Here is a 16,110-nt window from a genome sequence, read left to right on the forward strand (position 1 = left end):
TGATTTGATCTCAAATGAAATATACTTACCTTCCTAGCTTCTATTGTTCTCTCATTCTGCTGCCTAATGGCCATGAACCTGCAGTATTTAAAGTGCTTACTTGTGAGAAAGCTGGGGAGAGCAGACAGAAAGAAAATTCAAAACAATCTCCTTCATAAAATATGAATGTAATAAACCAGGGGTTCCCATACCGTGGTCCATGGACCATCAGTGGTCCACGAACTTCCTTCATGTGGTCCATGGCATGTCCATATTAAATATTCTAATTGATTTTTAATTGTATTTTTATTGCTCCTTTTCTTTCTTACATTGTACTTTATTGTATTACAATTTAAATTATATGAAATGCAAGTTGTAATACAATTGTAATAAAATACAATATAAGAAACAAAGGAAACAAAGGAAACAATAAAAATACAATAAAAAATCATACAGCACCTAGCGCAGTGCATTACAATTGCTATAACAGGCAGAAAAGTCATTAAGTGGCCCACCAAGGCCATCAGCAGTTTTCAAGTGGTCTGTGGGGGAAAGTTTGGGAACCACTCTAATTAACACACGTAATAAAGGCATATCCAGAAACAATCTGAATCCATTTTATTGTACTGATAACTTTTCAATAGTATGGACAACAGCCCACAAAACTAATCTTTTAAGTACGTAGCAGACAGTACTCTCTTAGACATTTAATTGAGTCTATGTTTGACTCTATTGCTCATGACCTGTGCCCTGCAAACCAGGAATGGGTTTTCTTATGACTGTTTTGTTGTAAAAATACATCAAATCTGACAGTGCTTTGAACACAAATGACCTACTGAAACCAGAGCAAAGTCATTTCTTGCTAGTACTGTAACACCAGCCATAGCAGGCAGTCCAAGAGGATATGATGAACTTTCACATGCCTGACACAGAAGAACTTCTTTTTTAAAAAAGAATGCAACTAAAGTGTACCTTGACAGTGTCATCCAGGGACTGCATGAACATACTGTTCACTGTGATTTACTTGTATCAATTTTTGTAAGCCTTTTCTTTTGACGTTTTTTAAAAAGTGGTAGCAAGATAAACAAGGACAAATTGACATCAAAGGGCAGTTCCACTCATTATATTAACATGTACACCACATAGATACCACATATCTATGATCAACCCCCCCTTCTGTTTATGAAAAGAGTTAACAAATTCACTCACTCACTCAAAAGCATGGATATGGTTAAGACAAGATTCTCACATTAACTTCCACACCACGTAATAGTAAAGATTTTGTACAGCAGGGTCACTAACCTGTGGCCCCCCAGCACCATCAGCACCAATGGTTGGGGAGGATGGACATTTTAATCATATGACATCTGGAGAACTGCAGGGTAGCCACCCTCTGTTCTACAGTGGTAAATACAGTGCTCACTTACAACTTATGTTCCAGGCATCCTCTACTTTCCGTTGGTGCTTCAGCCCAATTTTCTCTCTCTGCAGGTTGGGAGTGGCGCTGAAACCAACACTGGGATCAGCGCTCTAATGGAAATGAAGATTTGCTGAGAAACAGGAAGTGTAGGAGTGATTAGCTAGATATCAGATGTGTGCAAGGCCTCTCCATGATTATTTTTTCTCTCCTTCCAGGATCCCAGCTGCTGCACTAATGTAGGGATTCAGCTGGCCTCTGATGTCAGAGCAAGAGGACAAAGCCGAGCCCCTAGAACCATATCCTATGTGTCATGAGCCAGAGCTTGGAAAAGTTACTTTTTTGAACTACAACTCCCATCAGCCCAATCCAGTGGCCATGCTGGCTGGGGCTGATGGGAGTTGTAGTTTAAAAAAAGTAACTTTTCCAAGCTCTGGTCATGACTCAGCAGAGCACAGGAGCAGACCACACTTAATTAAAAAATTGCCAACCACAAATGTCTTAGCAGTTTACCAGTCCACATACAGAGACACCCTGTCCATATAACAACACATATAGGAGTTCTTTCTCTCTCACCAAGCACCCTGTCCAGATGGCGACTGGTCTGGAATGTCTTCATATTGTGCTGGGCCAAGGAGACAGACTGGGAATACTGTTGGTGTACCGCCCACCTTGCTGCCCAATGGCTTCCCTAGCTGAGCTGACAGAGATAGTCTCGGAGGTATTGTTGAGGTCCCCTAGACTTGTGGTACTGGGGGATTTCAACATTCATGCTGAGACTGTCTTGTTTGGGGCGGCTCAGGACTTCATGGCCTCCATGACAACCATGGGGCTGTCTCAAATTGTTACTGGCCCGACGCATGTATCAGGACATACTCTTGATTTGATCTTCGCCACTGGTCACGGAGATGGTGATCTGAGGGTGGGGTACTTTTCATCTACTCCATTGTCATGGATAGATCACCGCTTGTTGAGTTTTAGACTCACAACAGCCCTTTCCCTCCGCAGAGGTGGGGGACCTATTAAGTTGGTCCGCTCCCAGAGGCTTATGGATCCTGTAGTTTTCCAGAGGGCTCTGGGAGGTTTTCCGGCTGATAGTACTGGCGTGCCTGTCGAGGCCCTGGTCGATCTGTGGAATACGGAGATGACTCGGGCCATTGACATGATCGCTCCCGCGCGCCCCCTTCGGTGCAGAACTCATGCAGCACCGTGGTATACCCCGGAGCTGAGAGTGATGAAGCAAGAGAGAAGGAGGCTAGAGTGCAGGTGGAGGCGAACTCCTGACGGATGTAATCATTCTTTGGTAAGTGCTTCCACTAAGTTGTATGTAAAAGCGGTCAGGGCGGCGAAAAAGTCTTATTTTTCTGCCACTATTAGATCATCTCTTTGCCACCCAGCGGAGCTATTTAAGGTGGTACGAGGGCTTTTACATTCTGGCCCTCCTGATACTAAGGAAACATCGGAAGCCCGCTGCAACGAATTTGCGGAGCACTTCCAAGATAAGATTGAATGCATCCGTCGGGACTTGGACTCTGATGTTATGACAGTTGAATCCATTGAAGTGTCCAGAGCGTGGCCTTGTCCTTTATTATTGGATGAGTTTCAGTTGGTGCAGCTCGAGGAAGTGGACAAGGTACTTGGAATGGTGCGGGCGACTACGTCTGCTCTGGACCCTTGCCCATCTTGGCTGGTTAAGGCTGGCAGGGCTGTAACCACCGGCTGGGCCAAAGAGGTGATAAATGCTTCCTTGAGAGAGGGAGTAGTCCCTGGCAGTCTCAAGGAAGCAGTAGTGAGACCTCTTTTAAAGAAACCTTCTTTGGACCCAGATGTTTTGAACAACTATAGACCGGTGGCGAATGTCCCTTTTTTGGGCAAGGTTTTGGAGCGGGTCGTTGCCACCCAGCTCCAGGCGCTTTTGGATGAAACCGATTATCTGGATCCGTTTCAATCCGGTTTTAGGTCTGGTTTTGGCACTGAAACAGCCTTGGTCGCCCTGTATGATGACCTCTGTCAGGAGAGGGACAGGGGGAGTGTGACCCTGTTGATTCTCCTTGATCTCTCAGCGGCGTTTGATACCATCGACCATGGTATCCTTCTGGGGAGGCTTGCAGAGTTGGGAGTTGGGGGCACTGCTTGGCAGTGGCTCTGCTCCTACTTAGCGGATCGTCGCCAGAAGGTAGTGCTTGGGGAACATTGCTCGACACCCTGGACTCTCCATTGTGGAGTCCCTCAGGGATCGGTTCTGTCCCCCATGCTTTTTAACATCTACATGCAGCCTCTGGGTGCGGTCATCAGGAGTTTTGGAGTGTGCTGCCATCAGTACGCTGATGACACGCAGCTCTACTTCTCCTTTTCACCTTCTTCAGGTGAGGCTGTCGATGTGCTAAACCGTTGCCTGACCACGATAATGGACTGGATGAGAGCTAATAAACTGAAACTCAATCCAGACAAGACCGAGACACTGTTGGCGAACTCTTTCTCTGCCCAGATGGTGGATGTTTGACCTGTTCTAGATGGGGTTACACTCCCCTCGAAGGAACAGGTTCGTAGTTTGGGTGTCGTTTTTGACCCTTCCTTGTCACTGGAGGCTCAAGTGGCCTCGGTGGCACGGAATGCGTTTTACCATCTTCACTTAGTCGCCCAACTACGCCCCTATCTGGACAGTGACGATTTCGCCTCAGTTGTTCACGCTCTGGTAACCTCTAGACTGGATTACTGTAATGCGCTCTACGTAGGGCTGCCCTTGAAGACAGTTCGGAAACTACAGCTAGTGCAAAACGCGGCAGCCAGGCTGTTGACAAGGACCAATCGGTCCGTGCATATAACACCTGTCCTGGCCCATTTGCACTGGCTCCCTATTTGTTTCCGAGCTAGATTCAAGGTGCTGGTTTTGACCTATAAAGCCTTACACGGTGTGGGACCGCAGTACCTTGTGGAACGCCTCTCCTGCTATGAACCTACCCATCCACTTCGTTCAGTATCTAAGGCCCTCTTCCAGGTACCAACTCATCAAGATGCCCGGAGGATTACTACTAGATCTAGGGCCTTTTCTGTGGTGGCCCCCAAATTGTGGAACAGCTTACCAGAGGAAATACGCCTGGCACCTACGGTATTTTCTTTTAGGCGCCAGGTTAAGACCTGGCTATACTCCCAGGCATTTTAATGTTTTAATGTTTAATGTTAATTGTTCATCTTAATGTTTTAAATTTTCCTGTTATTTGAATTGGATTTTATTGACATGGTATTTTAACTCTGTTTTGTACACCGCCCAGAGAGCTACTAGCTATGGGCGGTTTAAAAATGAAATGAAATAAATAAAATAAATAAATATAACTGACAATCAAGATTCTATACAGGGAATGGAGTGAACCTCTATCCTTGTGCTAACTGCATATGTGTGCGTCAAAATCGGCCTGAAGTTAGTTGGAGCATGTTGGTCATGAGTATGCTAGGAGCGGCATTCAGCCCAATTATCAAGCAGCTGCCGTTGTCTGCACCTTGCAGGCAGAATTTATATGATTTAAAGCTGAAATATCCCCAGGCCTCATTCAAGAGCTCCCTTCATATACGGCCAGATCCAAATGCCCATGGAAGCCAAAAAGAAGCATCCATTGATTGGCATAAACTTTGGAGCACATCCATTTGCCTGCAGGGAAAATGTGACAACTGTGCTGCATGTCACCTGTATCTTGTTATGCCTCATTATCTCCGCTCAGCAGCACTTTTCCTGCTCGTCAGTCCTCTATAGCTGCTCAGTTGCAGCCCAAGAGTGCAGAATATTATAAAGAGAAAACAAAGCAGATAGTATGTTTATGTGATAGGTTAACTCATTTCAGCATGGACATGTATCAGATAATAAAAATAGGAACATAAAGAAATCAGTGGCAATGTATTAGGATTAGATAGATGGACAGTATCTTTGACTTCTGGGTTGCTAGAAAAAAAATGCTGGAGCAAAAGGCTGCAGAGTTGGCTTTTTTTTAGCAAATCTGGCATTGTTTCTTAGGGATTCAGTGAGGATTATGGATAGTTCCACTACGAAAAGTAATTGACTCCTATTTGGTTATTTACTCTATTGATGTTTCAACACAGGTATTGTTTTTCTGTTTAGCCCTTTGGCTGTCAGGTTGTATTCTCTGAATTCCCATTATCTTTAGTTGTTACTTTCCTAACTAGTTCTAGGCTAGAAACACACTCACTGTTCTGCCAGTTCCAGAGTGCATCTCCACCCCTCTCTTCTGAAAATGGGGGAACAGGACACTAGTCAAATGAACCTTGCCCCTTTTAACTGTAAAACCTGGCAGGAGCAGCTCAAGGACATGTTTTTAAAAAATTCAGCTTCAAAGCGATTTTGCAACTGATCAGCAGATCAACCGTTTTCCCTCCAGGTGTGGCCAATGAAAATGCTTTGATCTGGTGACTAGTGTGTTTACAGTCCTATACTCAACCCTTACTCAATTCAATTCATTGGTAAACCTGCTGGCTCACAGAACAAAGAAAAAATACAATATATATAAAAACATATATTCCTAGTATCTTCTCTGCCCACTTCATACATATGATATGATGGCAGTTTCAGAGAGTTTTTGAAAAGAAGGAAAGAAACTGAGAAATAGCCAGATAGAAATAGAAATAGCCAGATAGAAATTAGAAAGAAACAAATCAAATGAAGTAAGCCATTGCCTATGAAAGCTCTTGCTGCAAAAAAGTATCTTTTAGCACTTTTTTTTTACTTTTTTCTAATATAGGGTGTCCCCACACACAGAGGCAGCATGCTTCTGAAAACCAGTTGCCGGAAGCCTCAGGAGGGGAGAGTGTTCTTGCACTCGGGTCCTGCTTGCGGGCTTCCCCCAGGCACCTGGTTGGCCACTGTGAGAACAGGATGCTGGACTAGATGGGCCACTGGCCTGATCCAGCAGGCTCTTCTTATGTTCTTATGTTCTTACGTTTTCATACAGGAATATCTTCCCCTTGATTTCCTGCATCTAGAAAATGAATGCAAATCCTCCTATGCTCTTACACTGAATGTACATTCAGTTTGGAGAAATAATTCTCTTTTGCTTCTTATCCAGCATTAACAGTATTCACATATGTTCACAAATACCATTTAGTGCCATGTGGGAAAAAGCTCATACAGCTTCTATTCTGCAACTTGCTGGCTAATGCGTGGTGAGATCATTGACTAGGAAGGCCGCCGTTTTAGTCTTTGTGAGATTTTTATTTCATTTCATTTCTAACAGATCAATCCAAACAGTGGGAAGCCAGCAGAGGGGGGTGGCAGCAGTGGAGGAACCAGCGGAAAGCTCCGCAGCATCCACGTCCCACTCAGGAGCCACCGGCACAGCTCACCATGGGAGCTGCGCACACGAGTAGGAAAGTGAAAGCTGGCTCCCCACTGATCGGCCTCCCGGGGAGTAAGTGCTCCCCATTGATAGCCATTACAATTTTTTTACTGCATTTTCAGGGCTTCCACTGGTTCTCCATCTGCCAGGCTGACTGTCCCTGGCAGACCCCCAGCAGCGCTGGCAGGCTCCTGGCGGCACCACAGCTCAGCCACAGTGGAAGGCTGCTGCCAGCATAGGCCTGCAGAGCCCAGCGGTGACAGGAGTCTGCAGGCGCAGCCAGAGGGGCCACAGCATCCAACTCCTCCCAGCCCAGCAGAAAGGTCAGTTGGATTGCGCCCTTAGACTTTTTGATTTTTTTTTCTCTCTGCTTCAAAATGGGCCCCTTTGAAGCATTTTTATTTTTTATTAATTTCTTGTAGATAGATGGTTAAACAATAAAATAATTCCTTGACCATTTAATTACATTTGCTATTTAACCACTGCCGGCTTTCACTTCTGCCAAAAGTTCAGACTTTCAGGATGTAAAGCTCTCTAACTAAGAGGTAAGGGATCCCTCACAGGAACTGTTCTGGCTTTTTTTCCTTCTCAGTCCATGTTAATCAGAATCAGGGCTAACACAGCATCTTCCACATCATTCTGAATGTTATATACTTACATCCACTGTTTTCCATTGTAAGAACGTAAGAAGAGCCTGCTGGATCAGACCAATGGCCCATCTAGTTCAGCATCCTGTTCTCAGTGACCAGCTACAGCGCCTATGGTAAGCCAGCAAGCAAGACCTGAGGGCAACAGCACTCCCCCCACTTGTGATTCCTAGCAACTGGTATTATTCAGAGCCGGTGTGGTGTACTGGTTAAGGTGTTGGACTACAACCAGGGAGATCAGGGTTCGAATCCCCACATAGCCATGAAGCTCACTGGGTGACCTTGGGCCAGTCACTGCCTCTCGGCCTCATGAAATCCCTATTCATAGGGTCGCCATAAGTTGGACCTTTACATTTACTGTCTCTGGCAGTGAGGGTAGAATACTCAGTGGGCAATCCACAGCTGAATGTGCCTATTTTGTACAGGCATAAACCCTCTTCTTTCTCCATGCTTCTTGTCTGCTTCTTCTTTCATCTCACTGAGCATGTGCACTACTTGCAGAGCAAAGTGGGTGTTTTGAAACTGGCAGCCCACAGAAAGTGCAGCTAACTGTGGAACTGTAATGCATTTGTTTGTTCCAGCAGCAAACAAATCTGATCACCTGCACACTGCCCACAGTTATACATTTCTTTGTACCTTTAAGCAGAGGGGGGGAGGCAGCATCTGTAACTTTTTTCCCCTGATAGGGTGGGTCTTGTGCTCCATCAAAAAGCCTGACCTTTGTTCTGTTATTAATGATAGAATTAGTATTACAATCATCTGTCATCTCGGGCCACCTGCTGTCTACCCACAATTCCGTCTGCTCCTTTAGGAGTGGGCAGGCCAGACTTGTCATTGCATTAAACTAAATGGGACATACTTCTGACTCAACCTGCTTAGGGCGGCTGCGGCATTATGTTAACTTTGACTCCGTGAATGACGCAGTTACTCCTTTACCCTACGCACACTACAGAATATAGTTTACAGTAACTGAACTCACACTGAGTTCACAAGTCATTGAGATCCAGTCATGATCTCTGCTAGTAAATGATATCTGCATGCTCTACAGCAAGGCTGTGGAGTTGACCCTATAGAGCGCAACAAAAGGTAAAACTCCTTTTTGCAGTTCTTTACAGAAAAGATAAGTATAGCAGTGGCTTCAGCATGGTGAAAGAATGCCTAAGAATCTCCTTAAGAATCTCCATAATCTTTGCAAAGAAACCTTTTGTTTCATTCTACTTCCAGAGGAGTGCCTAGAGCAACTGAGCAGGCCAAGGGTCGTTCCAGGTGAAGCACTAGGCCCCTTTGGAAGGAAGGGCACGACAGAAATTTAATATAAATAAATAAGTTCACACTTGCTGATCCAGTTGTTTTGGAATTCTGCAACACAAATGAAAAACATGAATCTCATTTATATTCTAATGTACTTGTGCGAGACCATTTTACAATGGACTTCCAAGTTTGTTTTATAATTAATGTACATAATTTTCAGCATTCTAGCTCCTTCTGCCTGATGTTAAACAGAATTATTTATTTGTATTGTATTTATTGTAATACATGTATTGTAATATAAATACATGTATTGTAATGTATTTATTCCCCCACCTCTTCAAAGGAGCCCAGGGCAGCCCAGAAGGCATTCCTTTACTCTCTTGTTAAAAATGTTCTCTGTTTAAAGCAGGGTTCTAACCTACATCGCTGCTTACACATGTAGAGCTGGGTGCCCACTTCCACCAACATGTAGAGAGCGATGGGGATGTGAAGAAGGGGGCAGGGGCAGGGACGGCAGCTCCAAATCGCATGAGGGATTGAATCCCTGAGATATGCAGAAAGAGCTACATCACTGTTTCTGTTATTAGCCTCTGTTTTCAAAGGGTTTTTAAAAACTTCTCCATCAGTATTTCCCTTACAATGCAATTTAGCAGTAAGACTGCCTCCCAGTGGAGGCTGGTCCATTAGGGCAAATGGGGCACTGCCGCACCCAATCTCAGTCTGCCCTCAACCACCACCACCTGCCCTGCCTTCTTACTTACACTCAGTCCAGGGGATGGCTCTGCCTATCATCTTCCTCCTCTTCAGTCTCCATGTTGGCTTTGTGGAACTCAGCAAGGAAGAGGATAGTGACAAAAGCAGAATTAGTTGGCTCCAATTGTGACTGGCTCTGGCTCTGGCTGCCTTTGGCTCTAGCTCAACTTACTGTTGGGCTCCCTGCCTTCCGCCCTACCATGGGCACCAACCACAACTGGTGTCTCCTCTAATAAACATTTGACTACTATTTTCTGCTTTTTTTTTATCATGGAAGAAGCCAGGCCTTTGGCTTGGTCTAAAGCCCCACCTAAGGCCACGTTCACACCATACATTTATTCCACTATTATTCCACATTAAACAGCAATGTGTTGTATTCTGTTAATCGTAAGTTTGAATTTAAGAAGTTTGTTCTGAGCAAGGCCTAATCTCAGCAAGAAATGTGACTGGGTGTGATTAATAAAGTTCTCCACAAGAATCCATAATATCTACATCTCATGGATAAAGGGAGGGGGGATAGATACTAAACCATGGCTTCCCCCAAAGAATCCTGGAAAGTATCAGTTGTGAATGGTGCTGAGAGTTGTAAGGAGATCCCTATTCCCCTCACAGAGCTACAGTCTCCAGACTGTTTAACATTCAGTCCCTATTCTTACAGAACTCTGTGGACTGTAGCTCTATGAGAGGAATAGGGGTCTCCTAACAACTCCCAGCACCCTTCACAAATGACACTTGTCACAATTCTTTGGGGGAATTCCAAAAGTGGAATAAACGTGTGGCATGCATGTGGCCTAAGAATGCAGTCTTTAGAACTAAGTCTCACTGGATTTAGGCAAGGTTGATTATGTCAAAAAAGTGAGTTGCCCCACTCTCCCCTCACAGGGACTGAATGGCCAGATGGGGCTCAAACGTACAAAGGACTGAGATGTAATAATATTAAAGGATCATTTACCTATGACAATTTATTTTATACTGGTTTTGATTTATGAACTACAGTAAGCTGGCTAACAACCATAGCAAGGCCCTTCTGCCTAGTTCACACATAATGCTAAACCATGGTTTAGTTAAGCCATGGTTTAACAAACCATGAATTTGTACAGGAGACCATCAAACAAGCCATGGCCTGTTTCTCCAAAGTTTGTTTTGTTTTCCAGCTGCTCTTGCCTCATGTTTTTGAAGTTTGTCAAGTGTCTGGGTTCACATGTAAAGCCAAACTGTAGTTTAATTAATTAATTAATTAATTAATTGTTGTTGTTATGTGCCTCCAAGTCAACTACGACTTATGGCGACCCTATGAATCAGTGACCTCCAAGAGCATCTGTCATGAGCCACCCTGTCCAGATCTTGTAAGTTCAAGTCTGTGGCTTCCTTTATGGGATCAATCCATCTCTTGTTTGGCCTTCCTCTTTTTCTACTCCCTTCTGTTTTTCCAATCATTATTGTCTTCTCTAGTGAATCATGTCTTCCCATTAGGTGTCCAAACTATGATAACCTCAGTTTCATCATCTTAGCTTCTAGTGACAGTTCTGGTTTAATTTGTTCTAACACCCAATTATTTGTCTTTTTTGCAGTCCATGACATCCGCAAAGCTCTTCTCCAACATCACATTTCAAATGAGTTTTTTCTCTTATCCACTTTTTTCACTGTCCAACTTTCACATCCATACATAGAGATCGGGAATACCATGGTCTGAATGATCCTGACTTTAGTGTTCAGTGATACATCTTTACATTTGAGGACCTTTTCTAGTTCTCTCACAGCTGCCCTCCCCAGTCCTAGCCTTCTTCTGATTTCTTGACTATTGTCTCCATTTTGGTTAAAGACTGTATTGATAATCCTTGACAAGGTCAATGTCCTCATTGTCAGCTTTAAAGTTACATAAATCTTCTGTTGTCATTACTTTAGTCTTTTTGACGTTCACCTGTAGTCCTGCTTTTGTGCTTTCCTCTTTAACTTTCATCAGCATTCATTTCAAATCATTACTGGTTTCTGCTGGTAGTATGGTATTGTCTGCATGTCTTAAATTATTGATATTTCTCCCTCCAATTTTCACACCTCCTTCATCTTGGTCCAATGCTGCTTTCCATATGATATGTTCTGCGTACAGATTAAATAAATAGGGTGATAAAATACACCCCTGTCTCACACCCTTTCCGATGGGGAACCAATCAGTTTCTCCATATTCTGTCCTTACAGTAGCCTCTTGTGCAGAGTACAGGTTGCACATCAGGACAATCAGATGCTGTGGCACCCCCATTTCTTTTAAAGCATTCCACAGTTTTTCATGATCTACACAGTCAAAGGCTTTGCTGTAATCTATAAAGCACAGGGTGATTTCCTTCTGAAATTCCTTGGTCCGTTCCATTATCCAACGTATGTTTGCGATATGATCTCTGGTGCCTCTTCCCTTTCTAAATCCAGCTTGGACGTCTGGCATTTCTTGCTCCATATATGGCAAGAGTCTTTGTTGTAGAATCTTGAGCATGACTTTACTTGCATGGGATATTAAGGCAATAGTTCGGTAATTACTGCATTCCCTGGGATCCCCTTTCTTTGGAATTGGGATGTATATGGAACGCTTCCAGTCTGTGGGCCATTGTTTAGTTTTCCATATTTCTTGACAGGTTTTAGTCAAAATTTGGACTGATTCAGTCTCAGTAGCTTGTAGCAACTCTATTGGTATGCCATCTATTCCCGGTGATGTGTTTCTTCCAAGTATTTTAAGAGCAGCTTTCACCTCACATTCCAAAATTTCTGGTTATTCATCATATGGTTCCTCCGTGAATGAATCTGTCATCCTGGCATCTCTTTTATAGAGTTCTTCAGTGTATTGCTTCCTTTTATTTCATCTCGGTCAGTCAGTGTGTTCCCCTGTTGATTATTCAACATCCCTACTCTTGGTTTAAATTTCCCTTTCATTTCTCTAATCTTTTGGAATAGGGGCTCTTGTTCTACCCTTTTTGTTGTCCTCTTCTATTTCTATACAGTAACTATTGTAATAGTTCTCTTTGTCCCTACGTACTAGTTGCTGTATTGTTGCATTTAGGGTTCTGACTGTGTTTCTATCTCCTTTTGCTTTTGCTTTCCTTCTCTCTTTAACCATTTGAAGAGTTTCTTCAGTCATCCATTGAGGTCTTTCTCTCTTTTTAACTAGAGGTATTGTCTTTTTGCATTCTTCTCTGATAACGTCTCTGACTTCATTTCATAGTTCTTCTGGTTCTCTGTCAACTAAGTTTAAAGCCTCAAACCTGTTCCTTATTTGATCTTTATATGCTTCTGGGATGTTATTTAAATTGTATTTTGGCATTATGATTGCTTTGTTGGTCTTAATTAATTAATTAATTACATTTATATCCCACCTTTCCTCCAAATAGCTCCAAGTGGCATACTTAGTTCTCCTCCCTCTCCATTTTATCTTCACAACAACCCTGTGAAGGACTGTGATTGGCCCAACGTCACCCAGTAAGCTTCATGGCTGAGTGGGGATTTGAACCCTGGACTCCCAGGTCCTAGTTCAATATTGTAACCACTACACCACACTTGCTCTCAAAACAAAACAAAACAATGTTGATAAGCCAACAATGAACCATAGCTTCTGACTGGTTTTCTGACAGAAGTGGTGGCTGGTAAAGAAGGGTGGCACCACACATGTGACTTCCTGGCAGCGGAGTTGCTCCAGCTTATCAGGCAGGAGAGGGGTGATCTGGTGGGGACATTGGCATTGTGTGAGCACACTGGTGGAGCCAATCTGGCACTCCTGCCAATGTGCCTGCACAGTGCCAATGTCCCTGCTGCCTCGACCCTCCCCCCTCCTTTCTGGTAAGTGCCAGTGACTTAGAAATGGTGCCAGAAAAAACACCAGGAAAAAAATTAGGGGGGGCACAGAAGGGGCAAAGCATATTTCTAGGTAGGTGAAATATACTACATAGGGGGTGAGCTCCTGGTTTGGGGGATCCTTGCCTCTCCTTTGGCACTGCCCCTGCAGGGACTCCACTGCTGGGAGGTGGCACCCCTCTGCTAGTCACTAGTGATTGGGAGTAAGCAAACCACAGTTAACATGCTGGGCAGGGTTCACACCATGTTTTAATAAACCATAGTTTTCATAAGCCAGAGCTTAATAAACCATGGTTTAGTGTTATGTGCAAACCAGGACATTGTTAAATCCATGCTGTTTCAGAAGTTCTGGTGTGCCTCTATAGTGACATTAAAGGGTGCCAAGGACTTCCTCAGAAGGCATAAGGGTGTATGCCTGTTCTTCACTTCTGCAGCAATATGAAAGAGTCAGAAGGAGTCTTGGAAAGAACCAGGAACTATAGAACAGTACTACCCATGTCTTGCTCTGGGCTGAGGCAACAGGCTGAGAAAGCTCTGTAAATAAAGGAAGAGGGTCAGAGGGTGATAGAGCTTCCCCTACGATTGGCTAGAGGAGGATGATCAGTCAAAAAATACTGTAATTGTAATCAAGGTTAATTGATAATGAAGAGTGAGAAATGTAGCATATTATATAGGCCCCCAGAAACCATCTGCATGGTCTTGCTTGCTGTGGTGGAAGAAGCCAACATAAACTAAGGTGAGCTGAGAGTTAATGCGCAGGAAGAAGAGAGTGAGAGAGTTTATCTTGAGCATGAAGAGCCTGAGCCCAGAACTGTGAGCTTCCAGTTCTTCTACAATACTGTAGCATTCAAGTACTGTGAATTTTCAATACATTGGGATCCCTTTTGATTTTAACTTTTAATTTAATATTGGATCACCTTGATTTTGCACCACTTCTGCAAAAACATTTCTGGGAGCATCACCGATGGTAGCTGATGCCCATTTGGACTGATAGGGCAGAACACAGGAGGCCAACAGTATGTGGAGCCAGAGCCAATGATAACTGGAGCCAGAGCCAGAACCAATGACAGGAAGAGCCAACTAATTCTAATTCTGTACCCAGCCACCTACTAGTTTTACAAGGGCAAAACTGAAACTAAGGATGAGGAAGCTGGCAGCCAGGGCCACCCCCTAGGCTGGTTGTACAGAGGTAGAGGCTATCTGAGGGCAGACTGAGGCTGGTTGGGCAGTGTCCCATTTGCTTTAATGGACCAGCCTCCAGTGCTATAAATAAAACTGTAAGTTTAGAGTCTGCTTGATTGTAAGCAGCCTTGCAATTTTGAATTTGCATCTCAATGAGCGTGTTTTGTTTTGAATTTTATGCTGATTCATCCCACATCCTTCAGAAGCCAGCAAGATCAGTCAGGGGGCGGGGCTCTGCTTGTGGTCCCTCTGAGGATTGACAGTATGGGGACATGGGACAGGGCCTTCTCTGTGTTGGCACCCTGACTCTGGAATGCCCTTCTCTTGAGGATACTTTGTCCTCTTAATTTTACAAGTTTAGACATCAGTTGAAGGTGTTTTTGTTTACTCAGGTGTTTTATAAATTGAGCTTGTTTTATAAGGTTATGTTGTTTTAATACCTAACAGCAGCAGAAGGTTTTGGTGTGTTTTAATGTTTCTGAATTTTATAGATATCTTTTAAATTAATTTGGTTATTGTTAAGTCTTATTATGGTATGCATTTTGTGTTTTTATATTTTATTGTACATTGCCCAGGGATAGTTTGGTTGGAAGGGTGATCTAGACAACTAATTAATAAATAATAAATACACAATACTTCCAATTAGCTCACTTACACATCCAATCAATTCAGCATAAGTACTTGCCCTGCTTCTTTTGATTGACATTGGTGAGTTCTAATGAAGAACCCTTTATGACACCCTCTTTCTGAGACCTTAATATTTAATTAGGGTGATAGACCATTCCATGAGCTGGTTCCTTCCAGACACTTATCGGGTGGCATCCAATGGTGTCAGCCAACTTGTGCATATAAGCAGGGCTTCCTTCTCTCCTCCCCTCCTCCCTGCATGTATGTGCACCAAAATCTATGCCAGAGGATCGGGGGACTCTCCAGAGCAGATGGGGGAGTAGAGGAAAGGGAAGTCTCCACAATCTCTCAGCGGCCTTTCATACCATTGACCATAGTATCCTCCTGGACCAACTCAGAGGCACCATATTACAGTGGTTCCGCTCTTACCTTCAAGGCCATGTCCAGAAAGTAACACTGGGTGAGTGTTTCTCAGCCCCCTGGCACTTGTGCTATGCGGTTCCGTAGGGTTCTTATCTCTCCTCAGTGCTATTTAACATCTATATGGAGCCATTGGGTGCGGTCATAAGGAGTTTTGGAGCAAGGTGTTAGCAGTATGCTGATGACACATAGTTCTATTTCTCCATAAAATCTGAATCAGGAGAGGCTGTGAATGCTCTGCATCAGTGTCTGAATGCTATAGTGGACTAGATGAGGGCAAATAAACTGTGCTTGGATCCTGGGAAGATGGAGGGTAGGTGATTTCTATGCCCAGGAGATCAGCAAGTTACCTGTTCTGGATGGGGTCGCACTCCCGCTGAAGGAGCAGGTCCATAGCATAAGGATACTCCTGGACTCATCTTTGTCACTAAAGGCCCAAGTATCCTCTGTGGCTAGGAGTGCCTTTTACCAGCTTTGTCAGGTTCATTAGCTACGGCCATTCCTGGACAGGGATAGCCGGACCACTGCAGTCTATGCATTGGTAAACTCAAGCCTGGTTTACTGCAATGCGCTCTATATAGGGCTGCCCTTGGATCTGGTCCAGAAGTTTCAACTGGTGCAAAATGCGGAGGCCAGACTGCTGGTGGGGACCCATGGC

Source organism: Rhineura floridana, chromosome 1, assembly GCF_030035675.1.
Source record: "Rhineura floridana isolate rRhiFlo1 chromosome 1, rRhiFlo1.hap2, whole genome shotgun sequence".
Classification (NCBI taxonomy): Eukaryota; Metazoa; Chordata; class Lepidosauria; order Squamata; family Rhineuridae; genus Rhineura; species Rhineura floridana.